The sequence below is a fragment of the Eptatretus burgeri genome, chromosome 7 (assembly GCF_056783735.1).
Source record: "Eptatretus burgeri isolate ZD-2024b chromosome 7, Ebu_testis_v1, whole genome shotgun sequence".
In the NCBI taxonomy this organism is placed as follows: Eukaryota; Metazoa; Chordata; class Myxini; order Myxiniformes; family Myxinidae; genus Eptatretus; species Eptatretus burgeri.
In genome coordinates this window covers 105,649,319-105,669,138 of record NC_140967.1, presented here as the reverse complement: position 1 = coordinate 105,669,138, position 19,820 = coordinate 105,649,319, and the positions used below count along the sequence as shown (strand labels likewise).

The following is a 19,820-nucleotide window of genomic DNA, read 5'->3' as shown; positions in this document are numbered from 1 at the left end:
TTCAACAGGAGCACAAGTATTGTATGATTTCCAATTCCTATGGATTATGCTCGCAGATACCATGCCCTAAACCAATGCTGACAGCATTTCTTGTTTCAAATCTGAAATATTTTAACAAATCCACTTTTCCCTCTCATACAGCAGACTTCATTGGAATCTTGCTGAAGGCCCATTTTTTTGCTTACCTGTAGAAGGCTGACGTGAAGTCACATCCCGTAAAGGCATGGTATCCAGGGAGAGCCCTTGGGAGTCCTGGCTTGGTTGCTTGAAGGATGGCTGCGATATTCGATATGCTGATGTATCACTGGTGGTTTCCCATACCGCAATCCATGATGATAGTAACCATGGCCCTAACCTCTGGTCGCTGCCGTCCAATCGCACCTAGCAGGATCACCAATACATCTGTGTCTGATACCCTCACGATGATGTGGCTGGCCGTTATGTTAGCAACATGGAAGGTGATGAGGGTATCTGCCTCTTCATGGTCACCTTGGAGATGTGATGGATTTGAGACAGATATCGTTGGTTGTAGTTCATCAGGGATATACTGGAAACACTCGCCACCATAGGAAACAACGACTGTTTTCCCCTTGTAGACACTCCAGTAATGGTCTTTCTTCCATTCTTGGAGGAGAAATTTCCCAAGTTCATTTTTGAACACTCCTTTGTCAAGCATCTTTTGGGAGGACACTGCAGGTTCTGGTTTGAATTTTAGGTTTTTTGGCAGGGGATGCATCATCGGATGTATGAGCGTTTCTTGGGTGCTTCACAGCAGTGTAGTTTTTATGACAAGAAGGGTGATAACGATGAGTTGATTCCTGATTGCTTTGTGATATCCTTATAGTGATGTCAGAGTACTTATCTGATTTCTGAGTTTTGTGTGAGGTCGCAGCATTCCTTACTGTGCTCCATGTATGTTCGTTGAATGCCTTGAGCCTGCTATCTTCGTCCATAGACTTTTGGCAGATGTAGCAACACAGGGTACTGGAACAATCGATTTTCTGAAATGAGAAAGGCACCTTAATTAGCTTGAGAACATATCTGAATTGTGTTGCACTAACACATTGTCAACTCCCCTAGCTCTAAGTCGAATGATAGTATGGTACTTTCATTGATCTCGACTTGTCATTTGCCTCTTTCTATTCCAAAGGATTCAAACGCTATGCTATGACCTTTACGGTACTGATTGTAGGAAGTACTGGTGATGGAACACAGAATGAGTAAAATAAACCTGTTTAGTTTTCTAGCGAAGGGTCTATGTGAAAATAGTTTATTAGGGCTAAAATAAACACCATTTTGGTAGCATTACACTGTTAACAATTACACTGGTGTACTAAAATTAAGAAGATGGATAATGAATACCTTTTTGGTGCTACTAGATTCCTGGGCCTGTGCTACCAAATACTGACTTATCAGTTTCTTGGTGATGGTGTATTCTTCCATTCACTTAAGAGAATAAAGTAGAAAACTAACCATAGATGGGGACTGTGCTTCTTGAAGTTGAGGCACCTCCTCTGACACTGTCACTCCTAATGTTGAACTTCTATTTTCTGCATCCATTGTGTAGGCCATTGGTCCCCAACCTGCGGACCATGGAGCCCTATACTGCAGCCCGTGAGGACTTTCCAATCAAAACACATTTCCATGTAGCAATTTTAAAGGGGTTTACACAATGCCACTGCTGGCCACTGCCGGCCTACGCCGTGACCTGAAAAGCCTTACACAATGCCGCTGCCGGCCACTGCCGCTTACCGCCGGGAGGAATCAAATAAATTTGATTTTACCTTCCGGCATCTTGCGGCAGAATTTAAAATTAATTACATTTAATTAAAAAATTGAAATTAAAAATGCATCAAGTTTCTCATTGACTCTGAAAATGTTTCTCAGTATCAAGTTTCTCAATAAAATGCATCAATTTTTTTTTCTGGCTTCCAACATCCTTGGGAGTAATGAATGCGGCCCGTAGGATCAAAAGGTTGGGGACCACTGGTGTGGGCAGTAATCAAAGAAGCTGAAAAAAATACACTTATACAGTTTCTTTCATATGTATGTCAGGGATCAAAATCATAAAATGTCACCACTTTTCTACAAGGTAAATCTGCCACTACTTTAACAGTAACAGTGGAACAAAAATGAACAAATCAATCTAATACTGTACAGCAGTCATTTGTTAGTTCTAGAGCTGGTTTTTATCAATCATCTTCTTCTCAATGCCTACATTGATTTTAAGATAACACCCCAATTTCATATGTTGCTTTGCCCATGACCATGGGCCAAATATCTCTGCCTAGACAACCTGGGTCCTTATTCTAATGGCCTGCATCAGTGATGGTACAAGCTTCATCTGACACACAGATATGCAGACTTTAGTAGCCAACATTGGACTTTGAGTATCATCCATCCTTCTATTTCTGATATTAAAGCAATGGCCAGCTCAATTATTGGATGAGAACAGAAAAGTAGAGGGCCAGGTACACAATCACAGGCCCTATTTTAAAGGTTAGTGTCCTCCATCTTGATTTGGGACAGCATGCACGCCATTGATTGGATTGGGTTTTATCAAGAGTCTTTTCCATTTTCATGGTATCAATGATATCAATAAAATGAAAACTTACCTGATTAATGGTGTTTTGATGAGACATACCTACATGTAACAATGTACTTTTATCTTTGAAATAGGGAAAATAAGCAAACTTATTGAACAAAATGTGATGATGTTGACATCATATAACATGCGCGTGTATACTAACAGTAAACAAGGTGAATAGTAAAGCTATATACACTGACCTCCTATCAATGACATGAGTGACAGTCTTACAAAAACAAATTTAGTTCTTAGAAAGCTACTAATCTTGTAATTACCCTACTCTACAATGCTCCAGTCACAAATCGAAACATTACTTTATCCCAAACACTAGCAATGTGACTAAATTCCTGGTACATCTTGTATTTGACTTTTTTTGGGCGGTCAGTTTAGGGGGCGGTCAGCTTGAAACACACTAGCATCACCCCGGACAATCGGTTCGATCCTGCGATGACGTCCTCTTCTTCGACCGCCACCAGCACTACGTATCCGAGGAACATTTTCGAACAGATCGCTGAACATTTTGACATAGATAGAGCCATGCTGATGACACCAGAAGAATTCGATCATGTCGATGATCAACCAGAACCAACCGAGGTTCTTACAGATGATGAAATCGTCGATCTTGTAACTACCATTCATGACGAGGATACCGAGGAACTGGATGCGCCTGAAGAAGTAGCCACGGTTCCTAGCGCATTGGAAGCGAGGCGTGCCTTGGAACAAGTCACGCGGTACATAGAGAGCAACCGTAATACGAACAAGGAGGATATTACTGCCATTTCAAAACTCAGGACATGCCTGAATGAACTTGTAATCTCTGTCACTGAACAAAAGGAAATTACTGATTTCTTCCATCCTGTTGGGGTCCTGTAATGGCCCCGTAACATACATGTATGTGCGGCAATAAAAACGTGAATCATTTATGAAAATATGGTGTATGTTGTTCCGTTTGTTTGGTTTCGTTCTCGTGAGTAGGGAATGAGATTCTTAGGCCCCTACGAGCCCTACCTGACACCCCTTGCACCCCTCCAGATCATCTCGCGTGTACCCCCGCTTATCCGCCAAAAATGACCTTGCCCGAACTTGGCGGATAAGCGGGGTAATACGGTACATTGTAATGGCCCCCTAGACCACACCCACCAGTGGCGCAATGGCAGATGTCCATTTGTGTGAGTGGGGATGTATATAGAGTATTACTATACATGAGAAAATTTGTTAGCTTTCCAGCTACGCCCCTACGACCCTACGGGCCCCTACGGGCTCACGGTCTATTAGTGCAAGCTAAAATACACACCATTTGATACCGCATTGGAGTAGTGATTTGGAACAAAAAAACGTGGTCAGAACAAGCTCATGTGTTGCTAAAAATGCTTGCATTGGCAAATTATAAAGTTTTTGCATGAATGAGGTTTCTTGTTTTTTTTGTCCAACATGGCTGCGAGACCATGTGATCAATGATGTTTAAATTTTCAAGCAATATTCCCCTTGCCAAGTCAATCATATATATATATATATATATATATATATATATATATATATATATATATATATATATATATATATATATATATATATTTCTCTGAAACTACTTTGCCTTTTGATGTGAGACTTTGCAGTGATAATCCACTACTGTTGCTGAAAATATTTTATTAAACAATGATCTCATCAGTCACATGATGTGGTAGTCACGTTGGTTTTACGGGAATGATTAAACAATTATTTCTCTGAAACCGTTCAACCTAACAACACTTGACTTTGCAGTTATGATCCACTGCGCTTGCTGAATACAGGTGACTTAACAATGATGTCATCAGTCACGTGGTGTAGCAGCCACTTTGGTTTCAAGGAAAATATTTTAAAATTCTATTTTGGAAACCGCTGTAGCGATTGATGCCAAACATTGCAGTTGTGATCCACTATCCTCGCTTTGTGTAATGAAATATGATTCACATTGATGCATTAAGGAGTTTTGGAGAAAAAGGTTTTTTAATTTTAGTTTTTCAAACTAACATGGCTGCCAAACCAAGTGACCAATGGTGTTGAAAATGTGAATTATGCCCAAAATTGGGTAGGGGAACACGTGTGTGAAGTTTCGTTTTGATCGGATAAGGTTCGTTTTTCTATCCAATAGGACTGCCACACCATGTGACCTATGATGTCATCATTGTGTTGGATGAAATTTGGTAAATTTCGCTTTGATTGGATAAGTAGTTCCAGAGAAAACATTATTTAATAGTTTTCTTCAATCCAATATGGTCATCGAACTAAGTAACGATCAATTATTCTATATCACCCCAGTATCTTCAAGGTATGGGGAATAGTTGTGTGAAGTTTTCCCTCAATCTGTCCAGCCATTGTGGAGAAAAAATGTTTTTGAAGGTTTATGGGTAAATCTAAAATGGCTGCCAGACAATGTGACCTATGATGTCATAGTTATCAAACTTTATTCAACATGGCTAGTTGATCATTTGTGTTCAGTTTCACTTTGATCTCGAGAGCAGTTTTGGAGAAGATTTTTTTTTAAAATTATTTTTACAATATGCTGCCAAACCACGTGACTGATGACATCATAAAAAAAATCTTCTGTTGACCAATCCTTTCCAAATTTTCATCCTGATTGAATGCAGCGTTGTACGTGTTGAGTTTTGACCGGGATACCACTTCACCGATGACATCATCATCAAATCACCCATATTCCCCATACAGAGTAGTTGCCAGGTGCCAAGTTTCAATTTTTTTTTCCATGGTGCAGTTTAGGAGATACAGAGGTCCAAAGTTTTTTTTTTGTTGTTTTTCCAACATGGCTGCCACCCCACTTGACCTATGACGTCATAATTATAACTAAAACATTCTGCATGCGTAATCACATCGACGGTGACAATTTATTGTCAATTGGATAAACGCTTGCAGAGAAAACAGAGAAAATTTGCATGAACGGACGTACGTACGTACATACGGATGGACAACCCGAAAACATGATGCCACCGGCGACTTCGTCATCAGAGGCATAATAACCCAACGTACATACATGAAGCAAAAACATGTGTACCACTTATGTGCATATATATATATATATATATATATATATATATATATATATATATATATATATATATATATATATATATATATATAATACAACGTGGTTAGACACCTGGGATCATTCCAATTGCACTGGGCCATACATGAACACCAAGGCCTAAACCCTGAGGCCTACCGATCTGTGCTGATTCAGGAAATGGCAAATAGACCCATGTTCCTGCATTTCCACAATTATTTTTGCGAGTTTTGTAACTAAAAGAATGAAATTAATTCCCCTTGGATTCCTCGGAGCGGTTTTCTTTCTATATTCTTTCGACGAATCCATAGTTCGGTGGTTCATCACAATGGGGGACACATCGAGCGAGGCAGACATAGCGTACCGTGCGGGTCCTTTGAGATCGGTTTGTTGTCGATATGGTTGTGTTCCCTTATCGCGACCCCTTGGTGCTCCCGCGGTACCAGTGAAGATGTTGAATATCCAATCAAGGTGAAATTATGACATCACGAGTGACGTCATTCTTTCCAACTACACCTATCTTTTTGGTAATTTCCTTTTTTCGCCGAAATCAGATCACAACCTCATGGACAACATCAACAGTGAAGTGATTCGTGCTGCACAGACCTGCTGAGACCCTGCATCGAGAGCCAACGTTCTTCAACAGGGGGTCATGGCCGGGCAAAGTCAGTCTAAAAATGTCTTTCATCGATCATGGCCGACGAGAATGAGCGCGACATGTCGGAGAGTGAAACATCGAATTGTTCACCTGGGGAGTCGCGCGGACTTGATCTTGTCTGCAGAGTAAACACATTTCTCTGATACTTCGGGATTCCTCTTGAAACTCTGAGAGACGAACAGATGTGGTTGTGGGAAACAAGTCGCCTCAATCCATTGGAAGCAAACTTCAAGTGGAAGTTTTGCGATTTTTCGAACACTGAAGGATCGAGGCTCATGGAAGAGCGAGATGGCAAGGGGTAAATCGGCCACACAGGCGACAACGGTTATTGGTTACGGTCGATGGTTCATGTCAAGCCATGAATTCGAGTAGAGCCACAGGCTGACGCAGAAATAGAGTAAAGGAACAATAAAACACGCACGCATGTACACGTACACACACAAATACACACGTACACACACACGCAAACACACACAAATATACACATACACGCACACACACACAAACACACGCATGTACATGCACGCATACAAACACACGTACACACACACACACACGTACACACACATACGCAAACACACACACACACACACACACACGCAAACACACACACACACACACACACACGCAAACACACACACACAAACACACATGCATGTACACGCACGCACACAAACACGTACACACACACACACACACACACACGCATGTACATGCACGCATACAAACACACGTACACACACACACACACGTACACACACATACGCAAACACACACACACACACACACACACGCAAACACACACACACAAACACACATGCATGTACACGCACGCACACAAACACGTACACACACACACACACACACACACACACACACACACACACACACACACACGCAAACACACACAAATATACACATACACGCACACACACACACACACACAAACACACGCATGTACATGCACGCATACAAACACACGTACACACACACACACACGTACACACACACACACACACACACACACATACGCAAACTCACGCATGTACATGCATGCATACAAACACACACGCATGTACATGCACGCACACAAACACACACTCACACAAACATTGAAGCCACCCATTATACAGCGAGCAGTGTCCTCGAGCTTGCCCTGATGACAGGGATCGCTGGGTTGTTGTTTGACCCCAAACCCGAACCCGAACCCGACCCCGAACTCGACCCCGAACCCTCACCCCCTCTAACAGCCGAATATGCATCCCCGTTGGAACTCCCTTTGTAATATTTGTTTTTTTCTACACAGTCAATTGGCTCCTGGAACAACGAGAACACTGAATGGATCAGGACGCAACAGAACAAAAGGAACAGTTGAGAGAGGGAGGTGAACACAAACAGCAGAGTTGAACAACACAATGGAGTAAGATTTGGACAAATAATGGGGATGTGGAGGAATGGGAACAGGAAAGGATGCATGGGGTGGGTAGGATACAGAAGGAAAAAAAGTGGAAATTTGGAAGGAGGAGGAATTTGGGTGGGGCTAACGAGGGTAGAAAAGATCATGGTTTTGGATTGGGGATGATCTGAGATGGTGGTGAACAGCTGTCCTGAAGACCTGGAGGGAAGAATGAGATTGAAGAGAATGTGGAAGTTAGTTCCACAGGCGGGAACTAAAAGACGAATGAATGAGTGGAGGTGAGTAGTGATTCTGGATTTAGGTAGTTTCACCAGAAGGGGGTTGGTGGTGAACCGTGTGTGCCCCACAGAAACCCAGGGAAGGGGGGTGGGGGGCAAAGCACGGAAAGAGCAGAAGGTGCAAGACTAGAAAGGAGGTGGTGGAAGACAGAGAGACCACCGACCTGTCTGCAATGGCGAAGTGATCGGCCCATAGAGTCAGCTTCATCACAGGACATTTCAATGATCTTGAAGACCTTGGTTTCCACGGCATCAGGCTGTGCAAGATGTGAGGCAAGGAAGCCTGTGGAGTTGTCCTTGGATGCCATCGGCAGAGGTCAGATCTGAATCCGGACCCTAACCAAAATTGAATCGATTCGTTATTGTCACACGCCCAACCTGTCCACCAACTTTCGTCTGAATCCATCCATTAGAACTTAGGGATGTGCTATTGAAATACAATTGAATAACACGTTAAATTAGTTATTCGTGCCTGTTGTTTGTGTCCCTTGTGGCGTCCCTAAAAACAGTAAGATTCCTGTTTGGAATGATTTTCAATTTCCTTTGACAAGCACACTCGAGCGATTGCTTTGCCGCGCTGTGCATGTGTGTGCTCGGGGCGAGACAGTTTGCCAAACTCAGAGCCAAACTAAGATAGTTCCAAACAGCAGGTTCGTGCTCCGACTCATGGTCTACGCCTCTACGGTGTTCAAAATATGAAATTTAGTTGGAATCAAGTTGTTCCTCGGTCATATAAACAGACTGATGTGAAGGCGGAGAGAACCAATTGCTTAACCCCGCTTTGTGCTCGGTGTGTGCGCTCATCGATGATTGTTTCCACATTTCAAACACCGACACGAAATTATTCTTCAATCTCCCGTGACGTCATCCAGAGATTCTCCGAAGTTATCCGCTTGTGTGCAGCACCTGGCTGCGGGATGCCTCAGTTCTGGGGGCATAGCTCTGCAGTGACACCAGTAGATCAGGGCAGCAAGTCAAAATCTTTCCAGAATACCGGCACACAATGGCCTGCTCTTCATTTTGCCATCCATTCTATGTTTATGGATATGGCACAGGCTGTTCCATCCATCCATCCATCCTTGTGCCAAATGGCCTTGATATAGCATTTCCTTGTGTTGTGGTTGCCGTTGTTTTTCTGCCAAAGTGTACTTCTCCACTTCCCCTGAGGGTAATCGGACCCTGGATTCAACCTTATATGTCAGGCCGACTGACCATCATGTTTACCTTTCCATCACTATGTTCGCTCATGCACCGGCCTGGAATGGGCTCCATGGAAACAAGCGGAAACTTCCGCCAAATTTGTGTCCAGTCAATACATATTCACGTCATAGCCACACTTTGGCCATTCTATGCTCCAAAGAGGAGGCCAAATGCATATTGGAAGCAACCAGGGGAAACTTATTTCCCAGTAATGAATTGGGATTCCAGAGAGTCTCCTTCGCACTTTTGCAGAGGGGTTTCTGGAGACATTACTTCACTGCCTCAAGCCATGCTCATCATGAGAGGGAAGAACTTTCAAAGATTGGGGCCAAATGCTGCCAACCATAATTTGGCACTGCAAGTTGCACTTTGCAAGAGGAACCAGCACCACAAGCCACTGGGTTAAGCAAACCAGCACCACAAGCCACTTGGTTTAGGGAACCAGCACCATGAGCCACTGGATTAAGGTAACCAGCACCATGAGCCACTGGATTAAGGTAACCAGCACCATGAGCCACTGGATTAAGGTAACCAGCACCATGAGCCACTGGATTAAGGTAACCAGCACCATGAGCCACTGGATTAAGGGAACCAGCACGATGAGCCACTGGATTAAGGTCACCAGCACCATGAGCCACTGGATTAAGGGAACCAGCAGGATGAGCGACTGGGTTCATGGAACCATCATCAGGAGCCACTGGGTTCAGGGAACCATCACCAGGAGCCACTGGGTACAGGGAACCATTACCAGGAGCCACTGGGTTCAAGGAACGATCATCAGGAGCCCACTGGGTTCAGGGAATCATCACCAGGAGCCACTGGGTTTAGGGAATCATCAACAGGAGCCACTGGGTTCAGGGAATCATCAACAGGAGCCACTGGGTTCAGGGAACCATCACCAGGAGCCACTGGGTTCAGGGAACCATCATGAGGAGCCACTGGGTTCAGGGAACCATCATCAGGAGCCCACTGGGTTCAGGGAACCATCATCAGGAGCCCACTGGGTTCAGGGAATCATCACCAGGAGCCACCGGGTTCAGGGAACCATCACCAGGAGCCCACTGGGTTCAGGGAACCATCACCAGGAGCCCACTGGGTTCAGGGAATCATCACCAGGAGCCACTGGGTTAAGGGAACCAGCACGATGAGCCACTGGATTGGAGAAACCAGCACTATGCATCACTCACCAGGTTAGAAACAGTTCGATTTGTGTTTCGTCAAAAACTACATTCACTATCAGTGAAAATACCTTTAACTTAAACCGACACAGCTCTGAGTTACCGAGCTCGGCCGGTGTTTAAGCGAACCCAGGCAAGTAAGTGAACACTTTCGGAAATCCTTTGTGGGACACCTGCAAGGTAGTACAATATGTGCCTGGACTGGTTGGAAACGTCAAAAATATTGTGCTCAGCATTTTGAAATGAAAATAAGTTGTCTTATACGAGTTATACGACCACCTGTACAATCCGACCACACGTACCTGACACGACCAGCTGTTTTGAATCCTGTGCCAGGTAAGTTTAATCGCTGGGTGCATCTCATCTCACGAGGTTTCACAATGGTATACACCATGTGGTCCAGCGACAAGTCCTGAACAAAGGAACAAGAGCCAGCTTCACGAAGGTGTCCTGTGATAGTCCACAGGTACATCACCAAAATAAGTATTTCATGACACGAGGACTAGAACAGAGCTGTGCCAGCACTGTGTGGGCTGGCAGGATGGCCGAGAGGTACGCACGCTCGCCTCTGAGCCACCTCGTCTGGGTTTGAATCTCCGCCAAGCTACAAACTGTCATCCTGGTGTCTCGCGTGCAGGGTGATTCGTCCATGTGTGTGCGTGTATGTGTCGACCCTCCGATGGACGTTAAAACTGTCCATCTCGTCCGCCAGCATTATTTGGTGGACGTTAAAGATCCCATTGTGTAGTTTGTGTAAAAGTAGGCGAGCCATAGTCAGGGATCAGGGATCTCATCAGGGATCAGGGATCATAGTCAGTGTAGTGGTCAGGGATTTCCGGCACCCTGAAACAAGCCACAAATTGCTGCCCCAACCTACAGAGGGCATTGAATCAGCCGCACAGCCACGAACTCAGCCAATGATACTACTCACAGCCATATGCTGGATACAAAATAACAAGAAGCTCTGTGCCATGTTGACGGTTTATTTTGCTGGTTTTGCCTTTCAAATGACACCCAGCATGGAAGATGAAATCACGAAGCCCAGGCAGTCTGGGATGACATCATTGAACCGAGGCAGGTACTCTCACAACATGATCATTCAGGGTAAAGTCCAGGTTTTCATCACATGTATTTAATGTCACTATACACACACAGTAAACCCTCCTGGTGTTTCTTTTCTGACAAAACGTACAAAGTCATCCTACCTCATCGTGGGCTTGGAGTTATGTCTGTGGACGGATGGTGGTTTGAGGAAGAGTCAGACTGTGAAGCATTCTCAGGATTCCTCGCATTTTTTGCTGCTGATTTCTGAATCTGTAAAGTAAATTTTATGAGCTGGATGTACTGTTCACACCATTTACATTACCTTCAGAAGGTGTTCACACCCCTCCACTTTTGTCACATTGTGTTGTGTTTCAGCCTCTGAATTTAAAACGGAATAAAAAATAATAATTTGTCACCGATCTACACAAAACACCCCACAATGACAAAGTGAAAAACATGTTTTTAGAAACTTTTACAAATTAAATAAAAATTAAAATCTGAAATGTTTTGCGTCAATAAGTATTCAACCCCTTTGCTACGACACTCCAAATTGAGCTCAGGTGCATCCAATTTACTTTGATCATCCCTGAGATGTCTCTACAACTTGATTGGAGATGTTCCACCTGTGAACAATTCAAATGATTGGACATGATTTAGAAAGAAACACACCTTTCCATATAACGTCCCACTGGTGACAGTTGCATGTCAGAGCAGAAACTCCACCATGAAGTCCAAGAAACTATCCGTAGAACTCAGAGATAGAATTGTGAGGAGGCATACATCTGGGGAAGGGTATAAAACAATTTCTAGAGTGTTCAAAGTTCCCAAGAGCACATTGAGCTCCGTCATCGGGGAATTGAAATAATATGGAACGACCTCGACTCTTCCTAAAGATGACCGTCTGACCAAACTGAGCAACCAGGTAAGAAGGACCTTGGTCAGGGAGGTGACCACAAACCGAATGACCAATCTGACAGAACTACAGAGTTCCTTGGCTGAGATGAGAGAACCTGCCGAAAGGACAACAATCTTTCAGCACTTCACAAATCTAGGCTTTATGGGAGAGTGGCTAGCTGGAAGCCACTCTTGAGAAAAAGGCAGAAGACAGCACACCTGGAGTTTGCAAAAAGGTATGTGACAGACTCGGAGCATGAGGTAAAAGATTCTGTGGTCCGATGAGATGAAAATTGAAGTCTTTGGACTGAATCCAAAGTGTTACATCTGGTAGAAACCGAGCACAGCTCATCAACCATCTCACACCATCCCTAATGTGAAGCATGGTGGTGGCAGCATCATGCTTTGGGGATGCTTTTCAGCGGTAGGGACTGGGAGGCTTGTGAGGATGGAGGGAACAATGATTGGAGCCAAATACAGACAAATCCTTGAGGAGAACCTGCTTCAGAGTGTAAAAGACCTTCGACTGTGGCGAAGATTTACGTTCCAACAGGACAATGGACCCCAAGCATTCCGGTTTTTTGAGGCGACGGTCGTTTTCAGGGTTCCATTCTTTGAGGCAAACACTGGTTCTCTCCAGGGGGTCTCTGCTGACTTTCTCAAAGATAAGTTTCTGGTCGTTGTTTGTCTCGTGTTGACTGTATGTTTTGTTGCCTCCATGTTTACTGTGTGTTCCTAGTTCGGTTTTGTTTCAAACCCTGTGCTATTTGGTGAGTTTTCATCGGTATTGTCATATCGGGTTTCCCTGAGGCCTACCCATTTTCCCGTTTATGTGCACAATCCTGTTTATTTGTATTTTCTCCTTATCAGTCCTTCTTTTCTCCACTTTTCCCTCCACCCTCCTTTTACCCCCCCCCCCAAACTATACACTCTGTTTCATGTCTTAAAATATATATTTTTTTAATTCAACAAAAATAAACCTTTTTCCGTCGCCTTATTCACCATGAAACCACGTGACTTCTGTACCGACTCTCCTTCCTTCTTCATCAATTGCCAATCTACCATCATTCTTCTACTTTAGCCGTCCCACATTCACCATACACCTTCACGATTTTTTCAACCTTTCCTTCGCCAAATCCTACCTAATCTTGAAAGAACAAACAAACAAAAAAAACATTTAAAAAACAAAAAAATCCTTAAACTTTTCACCTTGCACCTCCCGCAACCACGTGATCTCGCTACCTCCTCTTCCTCTTCCTGTAACTTTCACCGACCTACCATCTTCCTTCTATTTTAGCCAATCCACATTCACTCGACACCTTCACGGTTTTTTTCTTCAACCTTTCTTTCATCTCACCTTCCCTAATCTTTATCAAAAAATAATAAATAAATAATAACGGTCTCTTAAAATGTTTCCACTTCCTCTTTCACACGGGTGGTTATCAGTATTGTATCATAATTCACTACTCTTCTACTTCTTATTCTTCAAAAGGCTGTTTTCAATTCGACCTTTCCTTCATCCCACGTCTAAAACTTCCCCCTGTTACAACGTTTCTTTTCTCCATTCTCTTAATTCTCCTTCATTGCATCCCTCACATAAAAAATATTTTAAACCCCAATTTACAAAGCATGTTCGTGTTCCATCAATCGTCAATTTTTTTTTCCAACTTCAGTGGCAATTCACCCCACCTCCTTAAATATACCTTCTCCAAACTCCTCACCCATTATATCCTCTCCTTACCCCTCCCATCTTGCACCTCATCCTACCTCCACTCTTGGTTCCTCTTCACTGCCTTCTGCTTCAGTATCAGCTACTCCTCTGGTGTCCCAAAGTGTGTGGTGTTCTATCATCTGTGGGCTCCGTTCTAATCTAACAGATATCTCACACTCTCAATCAGTGCACACCTCAACATCTCAAACATGCTCTTTCTTTCCTCTCATCACACCTCCCTCTCTTCCCAACCCCTCACATCTTGTATCTCCCCCTGTCTGCTCCCTTCTTCACCATATCACTGCCAAGTCTCATCATTCCCCTCTTCCCACCTCTCCCATCGTCCTCCTGCCCCTTGGCCTTGACTTCTTGTCATTGTCTCCCCTCCCTCTCAGAGCAACCTTCACTCACATTCCCCTCCAAGCTTCCCTCTCACCTTTCTCAACCCCCCCCCCTTTCACCCTTCACCGTCAATTCTCCCATCTCACCGTTCTCCATCCAATCTCCCCCCTCACTCCCCTTTCTCAAAGTTACACCCTTCACATCTACAAAGCTGCCCCCTTCCCCTGCCCTCTCTCTTATTACTCTCCACTGCACCTCATCCCATCACCACAGATCCTATTCTCCTCCTCATCTGGCCCTCCACCCGAGCTCTTCTACAATCACCCATACTCTCTCAACAACTCTGCTTACCCCCCCTCCCCTTACTCTCTCGATTTACCCTCCCCCTCCCCTGCACTCAAAGCCTCCTCCCCTCCCTACTCCTTAACAGTGTGGACATCAAAGAAACATCCGGGACCTTCGCTCAAACCTGACAGATGTTTTCATTCAGGTTGCCACTGACAAACCATACATAATGTGCTTAACAGAAACTTTCCTTCTTCAAGACTTCTTCCTGGTTACTTCCTCCTCCATCTAAAATGAACTAGACCGTCCAGCATGACAGACCTGAGCCTCGTCCTGGCAGCGGAGTTGCTCTCTTCATCAAAGACTTTATTTCTCACTCTCCATGCACTGCCCTCACTACCCCACACTCCCAGGAATACCTCTGGCTAGGACTTCCCCTCCACCCCCACCTCATGTGTATATGTGTGTTGTAGCGTCCACCAAACAGTGATGACTCCATTTACACGTTGCCCGCCGAAAACATGGACCAACTTCTATCTTCTCACATGCCAGTTGGCTTTGTGTGGGTACCTCTCTCACCTGCCCTGACACTTCAGCAAAAGATTTCTGCGGCTCATTGGGACAGACACAATGTCAACTTTCCGACCCAGATCTCAACCAACGGGACTGCATCTCTTCTGGATCTGATTCTAACTAATTTCCCTGAAAATATCTGCTGTTCTTCCTCCGATCCAATTGGTTCATCTGACCACATTCTTGTCAAAGCGTGCATCTCTAAGGCTGTTAATAGAGAACCACTTCAGCGCTGTCAAGTCTGGCACTTCACTCAGGCCGATTGGCAGGGACTTCAAACAGCCATCAAACTTCTACACTGGTCCACCATCTCCACTCTCTCTGACATCAACTCATCCTGGGAATTCAAGAATCCTGGGAATTCTTTTCTTTCAAGCTTCTGGGTCTCACTATCTGCCATGACCTTTCCTGGGAAAGTCACATTTCCAACCTTGCCTCAAAAGCCAGTCGCCGACTGGGAATCCTCCGTCGTGCAAAGTCCTTCCTCGGCCCTCTTGAGCTCCTGACCACTTACAAAGCTTTTGTCCGTAGCCTGATGGAGTACTGCTCTCCCCTCTGGGCTGGTGCTCCTGCCTCCCACCTTTCTCGACTTCACGCTGTCGAAACCAGGGCTTTTAAGATCATTGGCATCTCCCGCAATGAAGCTGAGTCTTTGGGCCTCTCACTCAATCACCGCAGGTTGGTCGGTGGTCTTTCTGTCTTCTACCGACTCCTCTCCAGCCTTGCCCCCCCTGCTCTCTCTGCGATTTGTCCCAACCACATTTCCACAGGGCGCTCAAGGTCCGCCAACAACCCCCTTCTGGTAAAACTACCAAAATCACGAATCACTGCTCATCTTCACTCTTTCATTCCTCTTTTTCCCGCCTTTGGAATAAACTTCCTCACTCTATTCTTTCCCATTCTTCCCTTCAGGCTTTCAAAACAGCTGTTCACCACCACCTCTTATCTTCCCCCATCCAAATCCTCGATCTTTTCTACCCCCGATAATCCACCCAAGCCCACTTCCTTCAATTCTCCTGCTTTCCTTCCTGAAAGTCCCTTTAATGTCCATCTTCCCCTCGCCATGTTCCCCGTCCCATCCCCATCCCTCTCCCTTCCACAGTTCACCTGTGTCTGTTCCCCAATGTTTTGTCCCTTCCACTCCCGCCCCTCTTGTCTCATGCCTCCTTGCTGTGAGTTGTGTGTTAGCTCTCATACGAGCCTCGACCAAGGTATACAAAAAAAAAAAAAAAAAAAAAAAAAAAAAAAAAAATTCTTTCAAAGAAATTTGCTCTCTCTCTCATGCGCAGATTTATCCCATCTCATCTTCAGTTGTCATACCCTTCCTCCCACCCATGGCACACTGAAGCTTGTGGCGAGGCAGTTGGCCTGAAACTACTTGCCTTTGCCTCATGGAAGGCAAATGCAGCTGAAGGCAATCTCAGTTCCTTCCACAAAGCTCGTAACACGTGTGTGTCTGCCCTCAGGAGAGCCAGAAAACAACATCTTTGTAATCTCAAGTCTGAACTCTCAAACCTGTCTCCCTCCTCAAAATCCTGGTGGCATCTAATCAAATCTGTTTCTGGTGTATGTTCCCACTCCATCCCCTCCCTTACCTCAAATGGCCGCATAGCTGACGATGCACATGAAAAGGCTGAATGCCTAAACTCGGTATTTGCTTCTACATCTTGTGTCCCAAAGCCATCGCTTTCTGTACCCAACTTATCCAGTCGCACTGAGCTGTTCCTGGACTCTGTGTCCTTTTCTCCTGACAAGGTGGAGAGCTTGCTCTCAAACCTCGACTCAGATTAAGCAACCGGTCCAGACGGCATCAGTCCACGTGTCCTAAAAACCTGCTCTGATGCTCTTGCTCACCCTCTCTGTTCTATTCACCCTTTCACTTGCTCAAGGTCATCTGTCATCTGCTTGGAAATCAGCAAACATTACTGCTCTGCATATAAAAAGGTGCAAAAACAGATCCCTGCAACTACAGACCAATCAACATGCTCCCAATAATAGGCAAGGTTATGGAATCCATCATCACTTCAGACATCAAATCCTTCCTCTTCTCCAATGGCTTAATTTCCGATCATCAATTTGCTTTCAGTCCAGGTCACTCTATCCTGGATATGCTGCTTCTGCTCTCCCAACAATGGATGGAGGTCCTCAATGCCAGACATGAGATCAGACATCTCCCTAGACATATCGTGAGCTTTTCACACGGTCTGGCACCCTGCCCTGCTCGCCAAACTCTCTTCCTATGGTATCCAAGGCCATCACCACTCATGGCTCGCAGACTTCCTCTTCTGTCACAGTCAACGTGTGGCCCTACATGGAGTTCTCTCATCCCCTCTTCCTGTCCAGGCTGGAGTTCCTCAAGGCAGCGTTCTGGGCCCTGTGCTTCTCCTGATTTTCATCAATGATCTCTCTGACTCTGGAAAATCCTCTTCCTCTCTTTGCTGATGACTCCACCCTCTGCCATACCATCTGTTATCCCTCAGACCGGCAAGCAGCAGCTTCATCGCTCACTGCAGATCTGGATAAAATCACAAGCTGGTCAAACACATGGAACATGTCTTTCAATGCTGACAAATCTCACACTCTCACTATGTCTCTCCACGGACCATCTCAAACTCCCCCACCCCCCTCCTCTCCACCCCCAGCATCTACTTTCTCAGCAATCCTCCTGAAGAAGTCCTTTCATTCAAGCCTCTGGGTTTCATGATCTGCCATGATCTTTCCTGGGAAAGCCACATTTCCAAGCTGGTCTCCAAAGTTAGTCGCCGACTGGGCATTCTTCATCGTGCGAAGTCCTTCCTTGGCACACCTGAGCTCCTGACCACATACAAAGCTTTCGTCCACAGCCTGATGGAGTCGTGCTCTCCCCTCTGGGCTGGTGCTCCTGCCTCTCACCTTTCTCGGCTGAAAGCTGTGGAAACCAAGGCATTTAGGATCATTGGTATCTCCCGTGATGAGGCTGAGTCTTTGGGTCTCTCACTCTCTCACCGCAGGCAGGCCGGTGGTCTTTCTGTCTTCTACAGTCTACTCTCCTTCCTCGCCCCCCCCCACTCCATCTGCAAGATGTCTGCCCCCCATATTTCCGCAGGGTGCTCAAGGTTCGCCAGCAACCCCCTTCTGGTAAAACTACCAAAATCGAGAATCACTGCTCACCTTCACTATTTCATTCTTTTTTTTCTCACCTCTGGAACAAACTCCCACACTCCCTTCAATCGCACTCTTCCCTCCAGGTCTTCAAAGCAACTGTTCACCACCATCTCTTATCTTCCCCCATTCAAAACCACGATCTTTTCTACCCCCATTAATCCACCCCAAACCCAGGTCCTTCAAATTCCCTGCTTTCCTTCCTGAAAATCCCTGTCGTGTAAGGACCTGCATGTCCCTGTGGTGTCCATCATGATTACCCCGTGACTAGCCACTCCATCCCTCTCCCTTCCACAGATCTAATGCCTCTGTTCCCTTTGTTTTGTGCTTCCCTCTCCCACCCTCGTCTCCTGCTCTCATACGAGCCTCGACATTGTATACAAAAAATAAAAATAAATAAACAGCCAAAGCAACACTGAAAGGCTTCAGAACAAGAACATGAAAGTCCTTGAGTGGCCCAGCCAAAGCCCAGACTTGAATCCCGTTGAGAATCTGGGGAAACACTTGAAGATTGCTGTTCACTGATGCTCCCAATCCAACTTGACAGAGCTTGAGCAAATCTGCAAGGAGGAATAGGAAAAAATCCACAAATCCAGATGTGTAAAGTTGATACAGACATCACAAGAAGGCTCGAAGCTGCAATTGCTTTTAAAGGCGCTTCCACAAAGTATTTACTCAGAGGGTTGAATACTTCCGTATATAAATTAGATATTTCTGTATGTCATTTTCAATAAATTTGTAAAACATTCGAAAAACATCTTTTTACTTTGTCATTGTGGGGTATTTTGTGTTGATCGGTGACAATTTTTTTTAATTTAATCCATTTTAAATTCAGGCTGTAACACAACAAAATGTGACAAAAGTCGAGGGGTGTGAATACTTTCTGAAGGTACTGTATGTAGACTTCATGTCTTCAGCATCAAAGATTTAAAGTTTATACAACTTGTCTGATCTATCTACATGTAGTACTCCCAAGAAGTTAAACATTACCGGGTGTTTTCTTTGGCTTTTAAAATTGAACTCTCCACTTTCCATCTAATATGGCTGAGCATGGATCTTCCTTACGCATGATCCTGTGTAAGTGAACTCGTCCTACAGATAAGTCTATACATTGTCATTTTAGTCAAACTGCTCCTGAAAAGATTGTAAAAAAGTTTATCTTTTCAAGAACATTCCTCAAGTATCAGGAACGGGCCTCAAGTTTCAGGAATGGGGCTAAAGTTTCAGAAATGCACTTCAAATTTCAGGAAAGGTTCTACTTCAGAAATGGAAAGGGACTGCAACTCGCTCTTTATTGGTCTCCCTGCCCCCAAATTCCTTCAAAAGCTGCAATATGTTCTGCACGGTTTTAACCAAAACAAGGAAAATAGAGCACATCATCACTCATGTGCTGGCTTCCTTGAACTGATTGCCAGTGAAATATCGAATCGAGTGTAAAATTTTACTTTTGGTTT

At 44.7% G+C, this 19,820-nt stretch overlaps 1 pseudogene across 1 annotated transcript in view; it reads right to left on the bottom strand.

Moving 5' to 3' along the window:
* The window catches only part of LOC147024036 (uncharacterized), a 50,034-nt pseudogene that overhangs the window by 2,194 nt on the left and 28,020 nt on the right, over positions 1-19,820 (bottom strand). The window contains exons 2-4 of the transcript XR_015060508.1: positions 11,582-11,690; positions 10,679-10,788; positions 186-1,001 (exon numbers count right to left, since the gene is read on the bottom strand). The product of XR_015060508.1 is annotated as an uncharacterized LOC147024036 (transcript). The remainder of the gene's footprint in view (positions 1-185; positions 1,002-10,678; positions 10,789-11,581; positions 11,691-19,820) is intronic.